The sequence below is a fragment of the Scomber japonicus genome, chromosome 9 (genome assembly GCF_027409825.1).
Source record: "Scomber japonicus isolate fScoJap1 chromosome 9, fScoJap1.pri, whole genome shotgun sequence".
In the NCBI taxonomy this organism is placed as follows: Eukaryota; Metazoa; Chordata; class Actinopteri; order Scombriformes; family Scombridae; genus Scomber; species Scomber japonicus.
The window spans coordinates 15,704,933-15,730,639 of NC_070586.1; positions in this window are offsets into that span (position 1 = coordinate 15,704,933).

Consider the following 25,707-nt stretch of genomic DNA (forward strand, 5'->3'; position numbering starts at 1 on the left):
ATTTGAATTAATATTGTAAGGCCCAACATCTGTGGTCATCCTTGCAAACCTGGGTACATGGTTGTCTTTATACTCTACACTACAAGTAACAATGCTGTTCCATTTGCCAGAGAGACTTACTGGATGATAAGTAGGGCTTCCACCAGCCTTTTAAAGTGGCAGCCCTATCAGTTTGAAGTGGTTCACGGTTCAATACATGGCTTCAATACAGGGATAACCGCACATAATTTAAGGCAGTCTCTCCTGGAAGGCAGTCAAAGTGTTGCACTTGGTTGTTCACATAAAAAGTGACAGAAATTGTCGTGTGAAGAATGGAAAAGGAAAAAAAAAAAAAGGAAAGCTGGTGAGAGAAGTTCAAACCCTGCATGAAGTGGGTGTGAATGTTGGCTCGTTGGAGTAGGAAAATTACAAAAATGGCCCTGCACAGCGCCTAATCCACCGTCAGAAAGGTGTGTGTGTGTTCGATCATCCAACAAGCTGAACTCCAACTCCTCCAACTGAATGCAGATAATCTCAGGAAAACAGACAGATGGATGAGAATGACTGAATAAAATACAGAGCCCTGTTTGCGTGTTCCAACTGCAGTTACAATACATAACATATAAGTACTGTGGTGAAATTAATATTTTTAGGTTTTACTGTTTTAGACAACACAAGATAATAGAATATGGGCTTCGGTGAATTGTAATGTGCATTTGTTACATTTTTCTTGTCACCACAATTCATAGATTCATAAAGAAAATAATCATTTAACTGATCATGAAAATAATTATATAAATTTGCTGTAAGTATTTGACATTTTGGTGCAGTTTATAAAAAAGTTGAAATAACAAAAAAAAAAGAAAGAATGTTAATACTTATTTCTCCTATAGGAAAGCTGCTATACCAACTATTCACACTTTAATGCTCCAAATTCTACAGCAGTCGCCCACCCACTGATCAATTCTCAGCCATGCTGTAAACACACAAGAACAATCCAGCTCCCCAGCTTTAAAGCACATCAGTCTCTTACTGTCCCTGTAGAGTCAATGACCAGTGGAGTAGATGCTGGTGGAAACTTACATTTCTTTCTTTTTGTGCTCTCAAAGAGAATAAAATGATGTCATACACAGATACCACGGGTAGCCGAGTTAGTATGCCCCCCCCCCCCAGGCAATATTGACTCACTTTTTTATAGATCATGCACAAGGTCTCAAGGTCTCACTCTTCCTCTCTCTCTCTCTCAGAGGCTTCTCAGGCAAGGAAGTGTTTACTTTGATAATAGCAGTGTTTCACTCTCTCTACATCTGCTGACTAGTACTGGCTGGGTTCCAGCCTTGCTCCGTGCTATCTTTGATAGACTGTAGAGGATGTTTTAATTGTAGGGCTCTGACACATTTGAGAATTCATATCCTGTTAGCTATTTAGTTAGTTAGCATAATCAATCCACTTGCTGGAGGCAGGAGTAATGTGTTTAAACAAGGCTACTAGTTCAATTTACAGGGTGCTATTGTTTATAACATTCAATTTAAGTGACATTTCACTGTGTCTTGTGGGGCAACAATCAGACTGTTTATGCATGCATGGACATGGGCATCAGCTCTGGCGACCCAGCAGTTCAGCACAATAAATTATACAGTATACTGGCAGGGCTCGAGACGAACAGCATCCTGTCAACCCAGGGACTGTTGAAAATGTGTTTGGGTCAGGCAGAGATCTTCTCCAGGATGCCTTCAGGATGAAAAAGATTTTATATATTATCTTTTAATTATTTTAAACTATCACTAAGCATATGATTAACTGAATGAAGCATTGACTACAACAGAAAGTGTCTTCTCAAATGTTATTATAGTTACTGTCACTGGCTGGCTACTCAATGGATGTGTAAAGAGAACTAGATACAGCGTCGTAGGTGGGACACTGCTATAAAAGCTGCTCAGTGGTGCTTGAAGCCAAAAAATTTACTTCCGGATTTTTCCTCTTCCGCTTTTGCTTTACTGGGCCCGAGCCGCTGGCCAAGCCGATCTAATGTAAAACAATCGAATTGCACAGCTTTTCTGAACTTGCAAAAACTGCTTTAGAAAGGTCTCTTTCACAATGTAAGTTTATCAGAAAAAGCATTTTTTGGTCCAATAGCATTACGACGTTGATGTAATTACATAATTCAGCCACCATGTCAAATTGGCTTCAAAGCCCGGTGTTCTTCCTGGGGGCTCGGGTTACCCAGTGTGAGACCTGAAATGTTCCTGCAGTGCCGGTCCATTTTATCCCCTCGGCTGATTATAATCTAAGCCTTCAACACTTAAACATAGCTTATACGTTGACAGTAGTCACTGGTTGAGTTTCAAATGTCTGTCAGTTTCAACTTTTTGCAAGTGTTTTGACATAGAGAGGAGGGCCAAATTACCCAGTATGCCTTGCAGTGCAACAAAAACTCTATATCCAAAGGCCATGGCATCATTTTTCAACTTTTTATTTAGATGTAATATTCTTAAGGAGAGAAAGTAACCATTTAGATTCCCAATATAAAGGTCAGTTTATCCAAATAACGCCTGTTTTATAATTCTGTTGCAATGTTTTTGAACATGTGAAGGACGGGTTAGAGTAGCTGGTCATCTCGAAGCAGCAGTCTGAGTCCCGCATTGTCATCCCGGGGAGAACATGATTAAATGATCCACGGCTCTTTAGTGATTTACCACTGGCTCTAATGTCCCCGTATTTTGATATAATTCCTTTTGGAAGATAAATGCTGGTGTCACAGATGAAATCTAACAATTTTAGATGCTCTATTAGTTTGTCTGAATGTGAAGCTTCATGTTTTTAATGGACAGAATAATAACACAGCCCCTTCTGGCTTGATATGTACAGATATCACCACATTTAAATAAATATAAATGTATTCAATTGAACAGGTCAGTCTATATTCAATTTTGTTTTATTTTATCAAGCGTACTCCAGTCTTCAGAGGTTGTACTCCAGAGTCAAACTTGCCAAGACTTCAAAACAACTACCTGACTGTACTGTAACAAAATAAAGTCAACTCAAAGCTCCTCTGACACGTTTTTCCTCACAAAATATAACCTTATTGAGAGGGAGAGGCGAGTCAATTATGTTATTCAGTTTGTACTGTAGCTATAATAAAAATCCAAACTGTTCTGTAGCCAATAAAATAAAACTAAATTTAATACAGAATGATCCAGTCGTTTTAAAACATTTATATCTATTGGTTTGCTGTGATATCAGTACATATAGAACACCAGAGACAGCACTATTGTTCTCTCCAGTAAAAACATAAAGCTTCACTTTACATTCAAATTAATGTAGCAGCTACAATTATTATATTCTATCTGTGAAAACAACATTTATCTTTCAAATATATATCAAGATGCTGCAGAGACATTAGGGCCTGAGATTTGTTCCTGTGGGGGTATTTCAGTAGTATTTACTTTTGTTTGTAATAAAAATTAGTATTATTCCTGGTAAATTGATCCACTCGACCTCTTTCTGGCCTTGTTAAGTGCTCCAATGCTAAAATAACATTACTCTATGTAACCTCTACTACTTTACATTGACAGATCCACTGCATACCTGTCAAGTTAACATGACTAAAATCTGTAACATCAGTGATTAACATCCATGAGCCTCACTCACTATAGCTTAGAGTGTAAAAGATATAACAAATCAAAGTCATGGCTGAATATTTGACTGATTTCAGCAACAACTCAACTCTAACAAAACTTAGACGCATTTAAAAAACAGACCCGATTGAGTTAAAGGTAAAAGCAAAACAAAAAATTATGTTCTGTATAATCCTTTCCATTATGTTGTCAGACACTTCTAATAACAATCTGAGCCTGTCAGTGGCAAAAACAAGCACTTTTAGTGGATGTACACTGACGGGATGCTATTGCCCCATCAGATTATATAACAGCCTGTTTTGCTGGCTGAAGCACTCTCGCTCAATACTTGACCAATTTCAAAAATTGTTGACCCCATTAGTCACTTAAACACACAAAGATAGAAAAATAGGGTTCGGGATGAAAAATACCTAAGTTTCCCTTTAAAGCTGACACCAGCCTGCTCCTCCTCTCTATCAGCAGTACCTGCGGCACCAGAGGGAGGACAGAGGGGAGGATGAGTGATACCACAGAGCTGTTAACCATTTTATCGTTATTGAGTTTATTATCAAGGTCATCCTCACTTGCTGAAATGTCATAAATGCTCTTCTCTTCTCTTTATGTATTCCAAGCTCTCTGGCTTTACAAAAATATGGAGAAATCTATTGATCTAATGTGTGATAAAATTTATATTTTACATATTTGTGTAAAATATTAACATTACATACACAACTAAAGGAGGAAACCAAATCAAAGGTGAATTTCAATGTTAAATACATTTATATACATATACATAATGACTAAATCACCAAAATTCTGGTTTTTCTTTTTCATTTTTCAGCTGATGGACAGTGAAAACAAACAAGGAGCCAGTAAAACTCTGATCTATTGGCTAAGTGAGGCCAGTCAGGAAAATGTTTTATGTTGGACAGTATGATGAACAAATTGCTGTTGAAATTCACAATAACCTTCACAATAAGCCTCACATTACTAACGTTACTTTGTGATTATGTTTTTGGCACACAGTATGATCATTGATCACTCAGAACACTTACATATCTGTTCCACTTACTGATACTACTGTCTGAGTGTCTATGTACTGAAACACTTTCTTTGATTGAAGAATATAGTGCAATGTTGTGTTGCATTATTACAAAATAACTGATATATAGTCATTTAATTCAATGTATGATTACATTTTGAATACTTTTGAAATCATGTTCATCCAACACACAATTAGACAATCTTGCCAATAGAAAACAGACAATAAAAAATAAAATAATAATAATTCAGATTGCATGAGGCCCTACAACTGTAGGCTCCACCAGTGGTTTGTGGTCAATATTTCAAAAGTCCTTCGCTTTAGAGAACCTCATCGATTTGTTTGTCTTTGTCCACTGCTACCACTGAGAGAAGTAGGATTTTACAAAAAAACAATTACAACTGTGATAGAACTGGTGAACAATGAGTCAACAAGGTCAAAATCTAGTATACAGCTGGACTGTGTATAGTCAATAGGGAAAATTGTGGTCACTTTGTTTGTTATGATAGTCAGTGGTAGTGTCTATGCTGTGAATTCCTGGATACTAAAGGAAAAATATCTGGCAACTTACAAAAAGTATATTTTGAAAATATGTACTAGAAAACTGGGGGAAAAGCTGTAATGAGGAATCCTACAAAAACCAGAATGCACTGTGCATCAATCTGACTGACTGACTGTACCAACAATGTGTTCACGACCAAATTAGCACCAAAAATAAAGTTAGTGCAATATTATGTCTCTTTACTGAAGCTTATTTTCATTTTCTAAATGTTTTTCTTCTTCTTTCTTGCAGTGTGCCTGCAAACACCGTTTCTTTTACCTTTTTGGATAATGATGAGTTGGACAAGATTGGGGTCAAAGCTGGATGCAACCGCCCGCAAGTTACAAGTGAAACACTGTTACCGTTGCTCTGTGAAGTATACTGCAATATAGAGTTTTCTGCCATGTTCCCATTCTCTCTGATGATCATCACCAGGTAGGCGCCAGTCTATGCTGCACGATATTCAGCCTCCTGTGCAGTGTCGGAGCCTCGATGTGAGAAGCTTTGATCGGTAAATATGTGTTTTTAAAACTTTTTTCAGGACTCTGCTCACTCTTAGGCCCCTGCGAATGTGAGTAGTTCCCACCAATTAAATTTGAAAGAGCATCGGCCAATGTGGAAACTCACACTGGGCTGGTCACACCAGTGGTGTATCCTCACTTCAGTCAGTCAGTGACAGACAGACATTTGTGGTGATAGGGCTGGTCTGTGCCTAGTATAACCAACAAAGTGCACAATGTGGTTCTTATGCCCTCCCCCTCAAACTTTATCTTTAACTATTGTGACTGTCAATATTTCATGTGTCAGCATTAATATTCATGAGCCACAGAGCCTGGCCTGATCCCAGACAGAGGCTCCATGACAGAGGTGCTCCATATCTCTGCATGTTGTACTACAAAGGCAAAGGGAACAGAAAGTCAAAGAGTAAGCACCATAAATTCTGCATGAATCCACAGCCGCCCCTCACTTTTAACCAAGGCCTGAGACCAGGGCCAGTTTGGGAAGTTGTTTTTTTTACTGGCAACTTACAAAAAGTATAAAGCCAACACAGATTTTGGTATCACATGGCACTCCTAATAACATCAAAGCGACATGTATTGCAATTAACCCAGGAGTCATGAAGCCTGAAAAATCCTGAAGAACATTTCCTTTGAGATACATACAAACATGCATCCTCTGAGACACACACACACACACACACACACACACACAAACTCAAGCCCTTAAACACATGCTGTGTGTAGGAGAAAGGTGTAATTATGGCATCACCTTGTTCTATCTGAAGTCACATTAAAAATACCTTAATAAATAAATATATATTTGCCAGGTTTGAATGATGTTGCAAAGCACTGACAGTTTCATTACATATGCTTTTTTGCACTGGTGTCATATCTTCTAACTGGATTAATTTACACTTATTGGCTTTTTACTCACAAAACTTTTATTGCATTTACAGTACCGTAAAAAATGTGTAGCTGTTGTCATCTTGAGTGCGTCACCTGATTCACTCGCGTTTATGTGTCATTTATGGTCACGCTGAGTTTCTCTCCTCTCTTTGTCTTACCTCAGACCCCTCCACAAGGTCACAGAGCTCAGTGGAGCAGAGGGGAGACAGTGAAGTAGCTGAGTTGACAAAAACACCTGTTATGTTCTAGTTGTTGGTTAAATTGGCCTAATTTTAAGCCCCTTTATTGACACTGACACCCTGACACTCTAGGCTATTAGTGGGGAACGGTGGCTCGCTTAACTTTATATACTGTTAGGGTCAGATTTGATCCTATTTTGATATTTGAAAGCAGTAAGAAGACCCTAAATTACATTCTTTAAATCTGAAATTTCATGACTTTTTAAAAATTTGTTGAGAATGTACAAACATGGAAATACTTCAAAATTATATTTTTGTGCAGCTGGTATAAAATAACTGTACACTGTTCTGGGTCAAATTTGACCCATATTTAGTCCCAGGTATGTTAAAGTCACTGGAGGTGGTTAAAACAAGGTGAAGGTTGGTGGTGTGGATTCTTCAAATTGCCGTGCCTGTGTATTTTTGCCTTTGGGACTGAAAGGGACAGAGTTCAATAAGGACCTTGATACTGTCAAAAGAACTGCTCATGTTCCCTTGCCAGTGTGTCCCTTGCTACACTTGCCAAGGTTCCTACCCAGAAGGGCATCTGCAAACAAGCCAACACAAGGTAACAAATCAACCCCATTACAAACTCAGGCAACCAATACAGTTGTTGGCCAACATAGTCCTCCTATTTTGGAGGGCAACTTTCAAAGGACTATAAAAAGAGCCCCATTTAACAGATTTGGTGGATCTGTTATTCCAAGATGAAAAGGGAGACAGTGAGGTGAAGAGAAAGTATTAGAAGAGTACAGCACAGAGAAAATGGATGAAAGGTTCTTGTGATTTCTCTCATGCAAAGGTGATTTTTCACACACCAGCCACAGCAGCACGGTAGTCCAAATCTTACCCTGATCGGTCTGCTGTCCTACAGTCAGTTACTACAAAGGGAACAAATGAGAGGGAGATGCAATTTCTGCACAACAATAAAGGAAAGTAAAATTAATGTTTTTTGCAGTTTTGTTTGTTTGAAATGTATACTAATATGTTCAATGCAGAGTTGATTGCCTGCTAACTGAAAGCCCACATTTACTGTCAAAAGTATATTATTAACCTTACCATTCAAAACTATTTCTGCATTATTCACTTTCAAAAACATTCAGATAAGTAATTATGACTGTTGTGTTCTCCTGTTTTAGATATCATATCATAATATAGTGTGATTGTGAATTTCATCTCTATAGACAAATAATGTCAAATCTAAAGAAGACATTCTCTCTGCTCTCTGAAACATTAATGAAGGATTAATCACCCATTTATTAATGATTGATAAGATATATATGGATGCTGAATACATTTGTGGTTTAAAATTTGGTATAGGAGCTAATTATGGAGAGATATTTGAGCCGGATCAAAAATGACCCGCTCCATACAATTAAGGATCAGAATATGAAAAGTATGTAAGGGTTAACTCTCCACCTGTGTGTGCTACTAAATTTTTCTTTGAGCTATTGAAATCTTTAGCTTGTTTGCACCAGTGCTACCACCTAATAAAGTAAGTGTGTAGCCCTGACTAATAAGCTTTTACTACAGGGAAACATGAAAGAAAAGCTTGTGATGTTACAAGCATCAGAGAATCCAGTTCTATCAAATATAGCCAGTGGTGTACTCACCCACTCAGGAATGCTGATTTGTATACCAGCTGCACACTCCTGATTGGTGGATACTGCATATTAATGCCCATCCTGCTCTGTCTGACAGCAGGCAACCAGCACTTAGCAAAGCTGGCAGTGCCTGGAGACTTGGCTCCAACTGGTTCTAGCATGCTTGGACTATTTTCTGTCTGCTGGCAACAAGCGGCCCTCAGGGCTTTATCAGCCAGGAACACTCGCAGGGAATTGGTTCCAATAACCAATCTATCGAAACATTTAGCACACAATGGCTTGCAAATCGATCCATACACCAATATGGAACTTGAAATTGTAACTTTCTGCATGTTGCCATGATAAGAGGCGTCTACAGCCCCCACTGTAGAGTTGCTGTGATAAGTTATGTGGAAACAGGCCTTTTATTTGAATCAGCTGACTCAAAATGTTGAAAAATTTAACAAGGGATAGCAAAGTGCACAAGTACAGAGCTTTTGCTTTAGTTTGGAGTGTAAAACTGAGTTCATATGTGCTGCATCTATGTTTAGCAGCCTTTCTCACTGCATAACCTAAAAGGTGTGACCTGACAAGCCAGATAATCACACTTCTGGAGAGCATCCTGAAGCACATTAAAGGGCTGGTATGTCTGTTTTACAGTCCTTCAACACACAAATGGACATAAATAAACAATTTGCCATTAAAAAACATTACAGATACCAGCATTACAGATACACAAGGCAAACAAGACTATACACCACATATTGTACACACAAGCACCCACATTAATCACTTTACCAATTTCTAAGAATTACTGCTGCATATTTCTGGAGATACGCTAAAGGAGAATTGTGTCTCTCTCAGTCAGAAGTGACGTTAAAAAGATCTCTCACAATTCTTTGGGAAGCCATTTTTTAATAATGAAATATTGCCTCTGTTATCTCTTTGTGCCTATGAGAGCTTATCGGATATGGTGCATTGTATGAGATTCTTCTTTCCGATGTTTGTGTGGTCAAGCAGCAACATATTCTAGTAGTTTTTATCATCTCGTATTTTTTAGTGACAGCTTGGGTGATTTTATGAATTTGTGGCGTTATTTTTTTGGTGCTGAAACCATGGCAAAATATTGCTTTCACACAATACAACATTTTATGGGTAAAATTATTTTTGTCAAAACAAGAGCTGGTAGCAGCATCCTGGTAGTCCAGTGTCCTCAGCAACTGCAAACACACCTATTCAATACCAGCTCAGGACCTCTGCAGCTTTGTTGTTGTGGACGGTCTCTTCTGTGAAGTAAAAATAAAATACTGACACTCGATATACCACCTTGCAGTTGTATTAGCTGTATATATTGATGAAATAGAAGTTACAATATTGACATGTATGATCCCAGTGAATAGTTTCCATTGAAAAACATCCTGTCTGAGAGACTATTTTCTATTTTTGGATTGATAGAGCGCTTCGTCACATGGTGCAATGATAACCACCTGAAGCTCAGTATCACCAAAACCAATGAGCTTGTAGTGGACTATTAGAGGAACAGGAGGCCCCCTGTCCTGGTTTTCATCCAGATACAGGACGTGAAGAGGGTGGACTCATAAAAGGCCTCTAAGAAAGAGCAATACAAAGAAGCTATGAATTCTAAAATGTGGATATTTCAGACACATCTTGCATATGGCAAAATAGAAGATCTAAACAATCACCACAGTTTCAAGGTGAACACCCAAGATTAATGTCACCAATTCAGTATCTAAATAAATCAAATATGGTCACAATCTTTCCTTCTGTTCCTGAATTATGATGTTGAATAATGGACGGAAAAGTGTTTTTGCAGAACATTACGATGTCACAGTCAAGTTGACCTTTGACCTTTTAGATAAAAAATGTCATCACTTCAAAATGTTATCCTATTAGACATTTGTATGAAACTTTGTCATAATTTGTGCAAGAAAGAGTAAGAGTTATGGCTAAAATCATGTTTTGTGAGGTCACTGTGACCTTTGACCACCAAAATCTTATCATTTCATCCTTGAGTTAAATTGGATGTGTGTTTGTGAGGTATCACATTCACATGAATGAGCCAGACAGAAGGATGAACGGACAGACAAACAACCTGAAAACATATTGCTTATAAAAATAAAAAGGAAACATATAAATAAAAAGGACTCTGGTTTGGACACAATTATTTGTTTTTTCTTTACCATCAGTGGTGGAGCGTCTTGATTAAACCATTTTGTTCTTATTCCAGTACTGAGGCTGTTTTTTTCTACCATGTCACTTCTCCAGCTCTCATTGATGTTTTTTTCAACCTTACCAACAAGCTGATGTCGGCTCGTCGTGCATGTCCATAAACTGCTGTCTGTACTGTAGCCTTGGTTGCTAAGTTTGTTGCTAAGGTTTTTCCATGTGTTGTTTGAGTTGTCCACTTATATTCAGTTCAGATTCCGCCTTCAGGAAAAAGTAGGGAAATCCTTCTGCTATACTTTGTTTCATGGTTTGTTGACAGGGCCTCTCAAACCACATGAAGTTAACATGGGCAGTGGGCCTTAAAGAGACAGTAGCTAAAACAGCACGCTTCAGACAGAGGGCTGTGTAAATTATCATGTGTTTGTCAAAAGTAATTATCAATGATCAAAATAGTTTTACATTTTCTGTCAGACGATTGGGATTGTTGTCATGTAGAAATAAGACTGCAATTAATTACAAATCCTGAATGTTATTATTATTATTATCCACTCAATAATCTGTCCCAACAAGCAATCTGCAGATCTCTGTTTAACTCAAACAGGCGCGCGTGTTTGGACACCACCTGATTATTTTACACAGAGTGACAAATCATCTCAACAGTCAGCAACACTCATTAAAAAAATCTTTTATATGGCACAGAGACACAAATTGAGTGTTTTAATTCATTCTTTCAAACAGTCACGAATCACAAAATGTTATTAGTCAGAGAATTAAAACACAGAGTGGGTGGCTTCTGTCACTTAACCCAAATGGTGGGTATCCGTGCCCCCCTCCCCCACCCCCTTCCTGTTAGATCCCTCGTTGCTTTTTTTTCTTTGCTAAATGGAATTTCCCATGCATTTGTACCCTCAAACGCTTGACCCCAGCTCACTGTTTTATCTTAGTCCATTTAATGCACTGAAGGACAAATGCATACAATCTACTCTTGATAGAAAACATGAGCTGCCAGAGTAGTGGAGGTATACGGGTAGAGTGGATTTTACACATACAACCCCATTTAATACAACCTCATTTTGAACAAGCATTTGGGTCTCTGAACTTCCATTACATTTGTTCAGAGACCCTCTCTAACCCTCCCTACTCTGATAAAAAAAGGGAAAAAAATTAAGCAAATGAATAAACTGTTGTTTATCTTTTCTGTACACAAAGCATTTTGTTACATAATGGTACATCGTGAAGTGCTTTGCCCTGCAAAATGAAATTTATCTGCATGCGGGTTGATAACGAATTTTGTTTTGATTGACTATGTTAAAAGCTCTCTTAAACTCTGAACATCATGTTCTTGTTCTTGTGAGTGGTGGGAGCAGAATAATGCTGTCCTCTAATAAGACTCACTCCAAAGGCATCAAGTTAATTAGGACAGGTTTATATTTTAATGTTGTTTTATGTCATCGACTTTAAATGCTTTAAACAGTGTCTGTGTGTTACAACTGACAAATTTAGTATATTTGTTTGTCCTCATCTTCCCAAAAGGTGAGACAAAGAACCCACTCAAGTCACTTACACTAAAACAGCAACACACTGACTAATTTAAAGGTGTTGGATATTAAAATAAACCAAATAATGCATGAACTTGCCTTGTCTACAACTGTGATGTAAGTGCAGCATCCCAATTCACCTCAGCAGCTGAAAATACATGATAAATAAGTCAAAGTGTGGAATGCTTCTGGAGGTTTATTAAGAGAAACTTGCCATGTAATTCAGTGTATTAAGTAGAAGCTGCCAGAAAGTGTGTTAGCCATGTAAGCTTATGGCTTTTATTAAGCTGTCATTTTGTTATTTGGCTATAGCATCAGAGTCAATTCAACCAAGCATACACTATTTTAAGACCTCCTGTTGTAAGCCTGGCATCTTATTGACTGGATGTCTCTGTGGCCTAAAGCATTTTGACAGTTGTCAACATGAGTGTTTTAATTTTAATGTGCAGCAATGTCATTCCCTTTCACAACCCATCTTAGGGACACCCGTCAAGGCTGGAAGCAGGTGTTGCACGGTATTACACAAAAGCGTCAATGAAAATGTAACTCACCATTTTTCCTTGTCCTTGTATGAATGTATGAGTTTTGAAAATAGACTTTTATTCTAATTCAAATAAGATAGAATTATTTTTTTACACAACAACAAGAAGTAATTTTATGCTGAAGATAAGTATGTTTAGAGAAACATTGTGCTTCTTTTCAGACACAAGCACGCACGCACGCACGCACGCACGCACGCACGCACGCACGCACGCACGCACGCACGCACGCACGCACGCGGAAGAGTCCCTTAAATAGATATTAGGCTCACTAAACATCAAGGAAAATGAGCAGTGGTGCCACATCAAACAGCAAAGGCCACTAATTTAATGAACAAGACAATTGTTTACACCGTCATCTCATAACTGCACTGATAACAAGATGAGCTGGCCTGATTCAGCTCAGCAGGTGATTGTTTGATCAATCACATTGTACATTCACTTTGCAGTAATTAGTAAGAGCCGCACATTAACATGTCGGGGGGTGGGGCGGGGGGGGACTCTTTTGAGGTTTTGCAAGTGGGGAAAAGTCGAGACAAACACACTAATCAGTCACGATCGGGTATTGATGGGTGGGGAAAAGAAAAACAAAAAAGACCTCAGCACAGCAGTTCAGACACCAGGGAAAAGTTAGTTTGACAATCACCAGTGTTACACACGTTTAATCCAATAGAGTCGAGTCCAAAACAATTTCCTGGGAGAAACCATGCATGGATGAGAAGGCCCGTGCCTGGCTTGCTTTCAGTGGAACATACAAACAATCTCAGCTGAGTAAAAACCACCAGGAAGCAAAACCCAGACCCTGGGGGTGGAAAGTTTAACCCTGCACCACATGAGTACAGCTTTTGTTTTTTGTGACTTCCTTTTTCCTCATGTATGCATGTATGTATGTATGTATGTATGTATGTATGTATGTATATATATATATATATACCCTGTCCTACTTTCTCCCTTTTACTCAAGCTTAAGCACATTTCCCTTGCCTCAATTAAAAGGATGATCATGTAACTGAGTCCTGTTCAGTATTTTGTTCTTCATTTGACTGTTTACAACAGCAGATAATGTGATTATGTAGTTGGATGGAGGGCACCACTCTACTGAGATCTGCATCAAAAATAATCCCCATAATAATCTTTATATAATAGAATAATATCATCCACTAGGACCTTTTGTTGCTGTTGTTTTTGTTGTATGGGCTTATGTGATATTTATTTAACACATTTAATTACTTACCTACCTACTTACCAACTTATTTTCTTACTAACCTTTTTCTCACCAACATATCTGGACCAAATATGAGTCAACACTGTCCTTCGTTTTATTCTCCATCAGCTTGAATCGAAGCAGTGTTTCAGAAATCTGTATTCAGAGGAGCTATTTTTTTCCCCGTCTTCTTATTTACTTTTTGTCCTCATGTTAGTTTTATTGTTTATTTTACTCAAACTTTAAAACAGTGCACGTAGGCACAAGACACTGTAAGCATTTATTGAACCAAGGTCAAAATATGTGCCAACAGCAGAAGGTAACGACAGGACACCTGACTTTTTAATCTACATCTTTGTTATTTTGAAGGTGTATAGGTCGTATAGGCAGGGCTTTCCACTAAGGCTTCACTTCAACTGACCATCACTTCTCTTTTTTAAGAAGCCTTCTAGAGTCTGCTGATTTGCAGATAATTTTCTTTTAGGCATCTTTCCTTTCTCCACACCTATGGGCAGGAATAAACAATGAACATGAACATTACTCCAAAGCCGTTCATATTGTTATTATAAGCCTAAGTGTGCCTGCATGATAGGCAGGCTATGTTAATTTCTCAGACATTTGCTCTATTATTATTATTATTATTATTATTGTTGTTATTATCACCATCAATATCTACTCTATATATCATTATCATAGCTATAGTATTATCATTATTACTATTATTATTATTATCATCATTATCATCATTATTATTATTACTACAACAACATATTGCATCTTCTTTTATTCATTAGTGTAACTACACAAGCTCACATAGTATTGCATCATGAGGCGTTCTGGGCTTGTAACTCTACTAACTTATTTTCGGTGTATGACACATTCACGCAACGGAGTATGCTGTGAATTAACAACGCCAGCAGTCTGCAGTGGTGGCTACACAATTAAACACTCAGCCAAAATTTGTCCCTTTGTAAATAATGAAAATACACTGTTACGAGACCGTTTGGTTTCATTTGTACAACCAACAGTGTCTTTTGATGCCAGCACGTGTTGCAGATGGTGCTAATTGAACACTTGAAGAGAAGACTGGATTACCGGTAGGACATCGTTTCAGGCTACCGGTGGATATACTGTTTTTATAGTGACAAGAGAAGCTCTGCTTCAGTCGTCTCCGAGGGCCCCGACACACTGACTCTGCTGAGCGCACGTGTGCACACACACCATGTCAGAGCCATGGATGAGTTTCTCTCACTTGTGAGCAATGAAGTTGGCGTTGATCATTAATTTGTGGTTATTATCAGTACAAGCAGAGCGATTCACAACTTTAATGAGTGCGGTTCAGTTTGACATTACTGTCAGTCTTTCAGAAAAACATTTAATTTTATTAAAATCGAAAAAATAATATTTATAGCCTATAGGCCATAAAAATAATAGTCATTAAAGTAGCCTGGACCTAATTGTGTAGTCGGCTATATGGCCGGCAGCCGGCGCTTGTGGGGAGCCCTGTATAGGGAATTGTGTCATTTCATTATGATAAAGACAATTTATCCAAATGTGCCGTAAAATAAACAACTGGGGAAGTATCTGAAGCTTGTTTATCCTTTAGTGTGTAAAAGCCTTTATCACTGAACTTTTAGTTTTGTTGCTTCACACAAGCTTTTTGTCTTGAATACAGCGTTTGATTGCATCTTAAAACAAATATAACACTGAAACTACAAGAAAAACAACAGCAGTCTGTACAAGTATGTACAACAAATTATTTTTAGATATCTGCCGAAATGCAGTGAAGGGCTGTTGTTGGCCAGTAACAGTGATTCACTCCTTTACCGTCAGCCCCTTTTTACCCCCTTACTGTTTTTAAAAGTGTTATTCATTTTTAAATGTGTTTACACAGCTCGTCTATGGTAAGACAGCCTAGCAGGTTTAAGCCTGAAGAAAAACTAGCATAAGAAACTAGATTTATGCATTACAAAAGCATATGCACACAGAGAATTACAAATGTTCCCAGAACTTATCAAAATTCACTCTTTCAAGCACACAAAAAAGAAACCAAGCTTATTTAAAGAACTTAGACAAACTCGCCTCTTTTGTCTGCCACATCTCACAATTGATATGTCTCTCCCTCCCTGACGTCATCTGGCCTAATCAAAAGCTAAGCAGGGAAGAACACATTACATTCTGCCTGATAAACTCCTCCTGATGAAAAGATTGAAGACTTCATGACTTCAATCTAAGTCTGCTGGGATGTTTCATTTGATAAACACAATCTTAAAAAACTGGAGCAGATATTTGGGATCTAATGAGAATCCATAAAATTTTGGCGGAAATATGATGTCAATAACGCATTAATGTGGGACAGCTGTACTCGTTCGTTTTAATGGTCTCATTTTCTGTCTCTCAAGCATCGTTGTATGCAGAGTGATGAAAGCTCAGATTATGATGAACGCTGTGTAAAAAGTCCTACTGAACTCTAAGTAACCTAGCAAATGCTCAAATTTGGAGAAGCACCTCATGTGGAAGAGTCCCTAATTACAATCAACACCTACAAGGCAGATAAATCTGTCAAAATCCAGCTTCTGAAATCGGCAAAGACCATTACCTTCTTGGCACATCTGTCAAGGACAAGCACACATAAAAACTCAGCAAGATCATCTGGACACCACAAGTCTGGATTTAACTACAGTCAGAAATTTCTCATTTTTACCTGCCTTCAAGGGCTGTGGCATCTCCAAAATCATACTGAGAAACTGCTCTGGCACCTTGTAACCTCTATAGCAATGACTCAGCGATAATCAACAGGTAAGATTAAGATACAGCAGCTACCCTTGGCCAGTATCAAGGTATTAAAAAAAGTTATTTATATGTTAAAAGTTTTTATTGTTATTATCGCTTAACACTAAGCCAACATTTGGCTCCATAAATCTGAGACTACAACTGAATGAAATGAAATTAAAAAGGGAAAATGCCAAGACACGCCACTCTTTACATATTTCACATTCATAACAACCAACCATAAACCATATGAAAATATACTGTATTTGTACAATTTTTAAATAACAAGTTAATTCCCTCCAATGGACAAGTCAAACACTGGGAATCTTTACACAGAGTCATGGTCAGGAATTACTTTTTTTTTTTTTTTGAAGAGATTAACACATGTACCACATGATAACATTTCATTCTGTTGTCATTGTACAACACCTAAAGCTAATTTATAATTTCCTATTGCAAAAATTTTTTTTGGCGGGTAGAGTTATCCTTATCTGAGTTAAGGGTCTAATGGCCTATTGAAATGAAACTGGACTAGATTGTGGAAAAGTGATGATGATGAAAAGTAAATGAAAAGAAAATTAACTTAATAGAAAGTTATGGCCAGCTTGGAAAAGGCCACTCAAAAGAGAAATACTATGTAAAAAGCTGTGTTGTAGAGCTGGATTTTAAATTAATTGAGTGCCAAATGAGTGGCCAATGTCTTATTTTTGGAACAGTGGAAGAGTTGTGGAGAGTTTGTCATTTGAAGTGACAACTCTGATATTCAAAAGGAAAGTTTATTATGTTGGATGAACAAGCACATGGCTAACAGAGAGAAAATGGAGAAAATTGAGAAAAAAGGGTAAAGAAGAGAAAGAGAGCTACAAGTGCCAGATAGTCCAGATGGGAAACAAGGCAATTAGCAGCAGAGCGGAGGCCAGGCACGAGTTCCCAGCTTAAACAGAAGCTCTTTCTTTTTGTGTATGTGTGCTTGCGTGTGTGTGTGTGTGTGTGTGTGTGTGTGTGCGTGTGTGGCACTCCCACCCTGCCCAGGAGTCACAGAGCACAGCAACGGACAGGATCCAACAGAGAACAAGGGAAAGTCACACACATCAAACAAACTGTCAAGCTTCAGACATGAGTCAGAGGGGAGCATTTCACCATGCAATTAATTAGGACAGGAGGGAAATGGTAATAGCCTGGTGTCAACGTATCCATTTAAACCCATCAGGTTCTGTTGTTTTGAGCTGGATGCTCGTGTTAATTTAGGTTTGCTCGTACAAAATGTGCTTTTACGTATCTCTGCACTTAAGCGTAGTTGGATGGCTGTTACATCACTTGCTTCACTGTATGTAATAATAGCTAATCTGATATCATCAAAACAAATTTGCACATTTTGGGAGTGGATACAAGGACATGAACAACTCTAAATTATGTCATCCAATCACTGCAATTATTATATTCTACATTTACTTGACTGTTTATTTTCTTGATTAGTCAATTTGTAGTTTTGTCTATAAAATGGCACAAAATGGTGAAATGTTGATCACCGTTTCACAAAAAGTTAAGATGTAACCTAAAAGTGTTGCTTTGCCTCGACCAACAGTCCACAAACCAAAGATATTCAGCTTATCAAAGCGAACTTAAGAAACCAGACTATATTCACATTTAAGAAGATGGAGCCAGCAGATTTGATCTTTTTTTATTTAAAATAATGACTCAAAACTATTAATCAATATATTTGCTTATTAATTTTCCGTCGACTAATTAATTAACTAATTGTACAGCTTTACTACTGTGCAAAGCTTTACACATTTACACTGTGATTTCATTCTACAGTATTTTGAGGCCACAGTTCACAGCAGTGTTTAATCAGTCACTGGTTACACACAAGCCAGTGCTGTCTTAGTACCAGATAAGTAGGGAAGGTTACATCAGGATGGGCATCCAGTGTAAAATCTACGCCAAATTAAATATATGGGTCATAAATCAGATTTCCATACCAGATCATTCGCTACTGTTGGCGAGCAGGGTGCTGGTGGAAACCACACTACTGTAAGGGGAAGGGAAGGCATGTCCTGAGGTTGCAGAGAGGAGGAAGTATACAGTAGTATGAAGGTGAGAGTTGTAACTCTGAATGTCGGCACTATAATGATAAATAGAAAGAGCTGGTTTATATGGAGAGAAGAAAGGCAGATTTATTATGTGTGCAAGAGACCGGGGGAAGGGGAGTAAGTAAGTAAAAACATTGGAGATGTTTCTACCATGAAGTGGATGGGAGGGGAAATGGGGAAGAGGTTAACCCTGATGGAAGAGAATGTCAAGAGTTTATTGGAGGTGAAGAGAGAGTCGGACAGAGTGATGAGTATGAAGCTGGAAATTGAAGGTGCGATGAGATGAATGTTGCCAGAGCATATATACCCCGCAAGTTGGCTGCGAGATGGAAGAAACCGAATGTTGGAGTTAGATGAAGTGGTGGAGATCGAACCCAGAGAGGAGAGGGGGTGACTGGAGCGGTCATCAGTTCCGCAGCCGGTAAAAGTACACACATTGACCAGAATGGAAACGATCAGATCTGCCGCCGTGCCGGGGGGGAGATGGACCGCTAACGCATCTGGTGGAATTTAGGGGTAAGGATCAAATCGTGGAAGTGTGTTGTATGGAATTCAGACAGGCTCTGGGTAACTACTGCAGAAGGGTTGAGGAGAGTTTAGCAAAGAAGAAGTGGGGTAGCCAGAAAGACGAAGAACATAGACAGGAGTACAAGGAGATGTGGTGAAGACAAAGACTAAGACATATGGTGAGTTGTATGAAAGACTGGACAGTGAGGAAGAAGAAAAGGACTTATGCTGATTGACTAGACAGAAGGGCCAAACTAGCGAGGATGATGTGTTGAAGAGGTGGATGATGATGGAAGAAAATGAGAGGGGTCAGACAATGTGGGTATAGTATTTTATGAAGTGGATTAGCAAGGAGGACGTGAGGGCAGCTATGAAGAGGATGAAGAGTGGAGCGGCGGATAGTCCACATGACATATCTGGGCAGGCGTGAAGAGTGGAGAAGAAGCATACTGGTGCTGATTTTCAAGAACATAATGGTGACATGCAAAGCTGTAGTAACTACAGAGGGATACGATCAAACAGCCACAGCATGAAGCTATGGGAAACAGTCGTGGGTCTAGTTAACAAGGAGAGGTGATGATTAGTGAGCAGTTATATGGTGTCATGCTAGGAAAGAACACCACAAATGACATGTTTGCTTTCAGAGTATTGATGGAGAAAGGATAGAGGATAAAAGAAGATCGGATGAATTTAATTGTGTCTTAGTGGACTGTGGTGTCGTATAAGGAAATATGTAAGAGGGGTGCAGGATATGTATGACAGCAGTGTGACAGCGGTGAGGCGTGCGATTGAATTGACTTGTGGAGGTGGGGTGACATCAATGATCAGCTCTGAGACCTTTCTTGTTTGCAGTGGTGATGGACAGGTTGATGAATGAGATCAGGCAGGCGTCTCCATGGAGTAATATGTTCGCAGATGACATTGTGATCTGTAGTAGGAGTAGGGGGCAGGTAGGGGTTGAGGAGAGCCTGGAGAGATGGAGGTATGCACTGGAGAGAAGAGGAATAAAAGTCAACAGGAGCAAGACGGGATATGTGTCTGAATGGGAGGGAGGAGAGCAGAATGGTGAGGATGTGAGCAGTAGAGGTCACGAAGATGGATGAAATACTTGGGGTCAACTGTTCAACAGTGGCAGAAAGTGCAGAGGAGAGGTGAAGAAGAGAGTGGAGTGGGTGGAGAAGTGATCTGTGACAGAAAGGTACCAACGAGAGTGAGAGTTTACAAGACGGTAGCGACACCAGCTATTGGTTTGGAGGAGGTGGAGGTGGCAGAAGAAGATGCTAAGACTTTTATTATGAGTGACGAAGATGAACAGGATTAGAAATGTGTTAATTAGAGGGACGGCTCAGGTTAGACAGCTTGGAGACAAAGTGAGAGAGGTGAGACTGAGAGATGCTAGTTATATTGAGAGAAGGATGATGAAGTTAGAGCTGCCAGGCAGGAGGAAAAGAGGAAGGCCAAGAGGAGGTTTATGGATAGGTTGAGTGAAGACGTGCAGATGGTTGGCCCGACAGCGGAAGATGGAGAGGACAGGAAGAGATGGAAATAGATGATCCACTGTGGCAAGCCCTAAAAAGAAGCAGCCAAAACAAAAAGAAGAATTCATGAGGATGTTACATGATATTGCGCAGTATTGTAATAGCTTACACAATTTAAAATGATATATCACTTTAATATAACAGTACGGTGTTATTTTGCACTTGTGTTTGTGTTTTGTTTTAATATTATTGTATGTGCCCTTTTCTGAGGCTAGTTATTTAGTTATATTAGATTGAATGGTTATGGAGGCATGCAGACTGACAAATACTCAACCCCTCTCAGTCATTTTTTGTTGTCTGATAAACCTTTACAAGCATCTGTAGCTCCAACTCAACTTATTGGATTGTCTTTCATTAACTCTCTTGTACCTTAAACAAGAAGCCTCCACCACCACTGCCCGTTTGTATTGTTTCAACATAGGGTTGATTTTGTTTGAAAAACAGCCCACGTGCCAATTTAAAGCCATACAATGGGAGGTACTTTTGTATTAAATAAAGTATTTTATAATACTGAGAGGTGTGTGTGTTCCTGTTTTTTGTTCAGCATAACAAAAACACATATTACATAATACATTGGACTGCATGCTTAAAAGTTTACTCACCATTATACAGTCTGATGCAGTGAGTGTGTTTTTTTTTTATTACAGAGACGAATGCTTGTTAATTCACACAGCTTTTGGACTCTTCTGGGAGACCGAAAACAACACATCCCATTTTAATTACTCAATCAGACAAGTAATTTGCTTAATTATGAATTCAGAGTTTGGGGAGTTGTTTAATTGTTATGAGAGCACAGGTTAACAGTAGTGCATTTTAGTTTTTAGATGAGAGGAGCAAGGACAAATGGAGATCACAACAAACCAAAAAAAAAAGCCACAATTGGTGCAAAATAAAGACTCATAATGACCTCATCTCTTGCACACAATACTACAGCCCACCTCTTGAGCTTTTATCACACTGACTCACTTTCTCTTCCTTTAATGTGCAACTGTTTCTGATGAAAACTATACTAAGTGTGCTGAACCCCCTCCCCGGCTTGGTGATGACACTGCTCCACCACTGCAAAACGAGAGAGGGATTTTAGGCTGATGAGTGACAAAGTAGCGCTTAAAAAAAACAGATTGTGGGACAGGAAAGGAAGAAAAAGGAGAGACAAAGCAGCAAAAAACGTACTTGACGAGTCAGGTCAAATAGTCTAAGGCTAAGCATTTTGGAGTAATGTGATAAATGGAAAGGAGGTGGAGGAGTAAGAGTGGCTCACGACACCAATGCCCTTATCTCTTTTTTATCAAACTACCCCTGACCCCTGACTATTAACCCCAATTAGGATATGTCTCCCTCTGAATGTCTCCTGCTCCATCTCCTTTATACAGTCTTCTCAAGAAGTCCATTGACCTGGTTAAGCAGATGCAGAGCCAGTACACTGTAACACAGAGGGTATAATGAAAGCAGCACATTAGCAGAGCAGCAGCAGCAGCTTCAGTCCCCCGTCAGTGCCCACACAAGATGCATTCAGGCACAGCACTGAGGGTAGGTCGCCCAAATTTGCCAGCACTCAGAGCCCAACACACAGTTATTGTAGTTACACACATGTAACACAGGAAAACAAACTTCAAGCAATAAAATATGCATCAGAGTTACGCACATGAAGTGATACGCAAGGCAACACAGCTGTATTGAATAAAGATTGATGTAATGAAGCGCGTGTTTTCCATCTGACGCACAGGAGACAAACATCAGAAACACACATGTCTCAATTTTAAAACCAAAAGAGACTGCCTTTTTTTACATTTCCCTGTTCCCTGGAAAATCAAGACTGGGGAACAGGCTACATGAGAAGACGCTGAATGTAGGTCTAGGCGATATGGCCAAAAATGTTGTCAAAATACAAATTTTCAACTGATATCAATAATTACCACAATAAACATCAAATGTCATTATTTTTCTTCCAGTTTGACAGATGATGATTTTGCTTCTGAGTAAAAGTTGAAGAAACCAGATAGTTAATCGTGATTCTTCATGGTCAGAATAGGACAACCAGAGGAACATTTCACAAATCTGAGGTAGAACATTCAATCTTTTTCCATCGCTACAATATTCAGGAGTAAAACTAAATAAAAACCCTTTTCAGTCCTTTTCCCCTAACAAAATAAATATCTATCTCTAAATATAAGAGCTACAAACCCAGAAAAAGTTGTGACCTGACATGCTGCAGTAAGCTTATTGTCTCATTTCTGATAGCTGGCATTTTTGCATTACTGTTAGCATTTTAGCTGCTCTCAACCCAGTTAATTTAGCTGTAGTCTTCATTGCTGTGTCTAATTGCTAAGTTCTTAATGCACTTGCTGTTCCCAAGCACTTTTAGCTCTCTCCTTATAGTGACTTTACAGTAATCTCACAGTTGTTTATTCAGATCTGCTAGCTATTTTAGGGTTAGCAGTTACTAATGGCTTCTCTCTCCCTCTCAATTACCTGCTCTCTCTTGCTTGGTGTGACATACTTTTAGTTATTCCTCTGCCTCCTTTGGTGATGACAGTCCGTGTAATAAATGTAGTTTATTTGCCGTGATGGGGGCAAGGCTTGGTGAATTGGAGGTGTAGTTAGCAGCAGTCAGCAAGCACTTATCAGTAAGAACTGATTCAGTTGAATTGGTTTGATTAAATATCAAACATTTATACAACCCATATTTCTATCAAGGAAAATTATATTAAGATCATAATTGTTTCATTTCAGTATTATTTTATCACCCAGGCATTGCTGAATGATGGAGGATCTGGTGTAATTAAAACTCAGTTTGCCTGAGCAAGCTGGAAATGCATCAGGAAGCAAAAACAAACTGCTGCCACCCCCCATACAGGGTGTTTTGGTGGCATGGATTAGCATTTAATATGACGTGGTTGTTTCTGAAAGTTGGGTGTTCTTGTGCAAGCATTATGGGGGTGGGCAAGCTCAAGGTTTGTCAATATGACATTTAGATTTTTTTCCTCTGCAGGGGAAAAATTGAGTTCAAGATAAACGACCATGCCAGGATATAGGCAATAGAGAACAAGAGGGGGTGGAGAGTAAAACGGGAAAATACAGACTCCTGCTGAGTCACAGAGAGATGAATAGAGAGATGAAGGTCTTCATCTACCCAGTGGGGGAAGAGAGGAGGGATAGTGAGACCAGCAATGTTTCCTGTCGATTAAAAATAGGGGGTCCTTTCCACCGCTGCAGGTCTTTGGTCTGCATAAGCAAGGCCTTTCAACTCTGTGGAGCGCTCATATAAACACACAGATGTGACCATGAGGCTTAACGCCAAACATTTAAAACAATATCATCAAATCAATGTGACAACTTCTCATCTTTTAGTACAAGGAGGTCATCAATTATCTAAATATCTCATGAAAGACCCTTTGCTTTCAACTACCACTGTGGTCAAACGGTATTGGACAAATAGCAGATCCGGATTACATTAACTTCATTTAGTTTTTGGAGTAAATATACTGCCAAAAAACATACAGACCAATCCTGACAAATGGACAGATAAATTCATTTCAAGAAAGAAAATGGTGAGACAAACAAGTTGTACAGGCGTACAAGTTGTTCCATGACGTGGACACAGAGACGATGGAACGACATTAAACGGACAGAAAAGACAGAAAAGGACACAGGGAGGAGAGGACGAGTGGAGGAGGAAGATAAATGCGATAGAGTTGTGGGAGGAAACATGAGTGAGGGAGAAAGAGCTGTTTCCAGTTCAAACAAGCCGATACATTACGAGATCTGAAGCGACCGCTGCGTTTACTCGGAACATGGGGAGTGGGATGAAGAAATGTGAGAGGGGAGGTGGGAGCAAAGGAGGTAAAAGGAAAAGTAATAGGCGGAAGCGGAAGCGTGGTTAAAACTGACAACTCTGATAGCTGCAGAATATTGAGACGGAGTGATTTGATGAAAGGATGAAAAAGGAGGAGAGGAGGAGGAAGAGGAGGATGGGGAGGGGGTGGGGGAGTCGAAAGCACCACTGGGAGAGAAGCCCGTTATGTTGGATATGCAGAGAGAAAAATGACAGGCAGGAAGACAGAACAAGGAGGTAATAAGAATTCATGTAGGCAGCTGATGGACAGCTGAATGTCAGGTTGGCAGTCGTTTTTGTAGACGAGGACGCTGCATGTTTTCATCTCATCACACCGCAACGACTAGAAGACAAAACAAGCAAAGCAATGGGGAGAGAGATGAAAGAGGAGCGTAGTGTGTGCCTGACTGAATCAAAGACGGAACAGGAGGGACTGACTCAGTCACATTTGAGGTCATACAGATTATAAATGTTACAGATCACAAAACAGCAGAATCTCAAAGGCCAACCAACCAAGTATAAAAGGCACTGTGTCAATATCCAATCCTCCTGAACCCACGAGCCTCGCTCACACAAACAAAGGACAATATATACATGCACGCTTATGTAACACGGGTATTGTAACATGGTTAAAAGATGTAGGCTGGTTTTAACTATTTTCAGACAAACCCTGTCTCCTGGAAATTACATATACACACTCATAATTTGCATAACAGAAAAGAAGTACTGAAACATAATGACACCTAAATTACATATTTTTCAACATAATTAGAAAATTTATCTTCTCAATCTCCTCAATCCAAAATGTTTACATACTTAACATATTTGCAAAATGTTCAGTGACGTGATGTATTTAACTTGTTTTACAGAACAATATCCTCTCTTGCAATACAATATCTTCTCCTAAACACTAAAAGATAAGATGTCTATGTGGTTGTATTTAGGCACTTACAGCATTTGGTTAAGATTACATACAGATTGTGGTCAATTTTAAAGAAAAATTAACAGTGACTTGAGGTACTTGGCATGACGTGTTCATTTATCTTTAACTTACACTTACTTTTAAACTTTAACTTGTGTTGCCTAAACTTCTCCGGGCAGGATGTAAA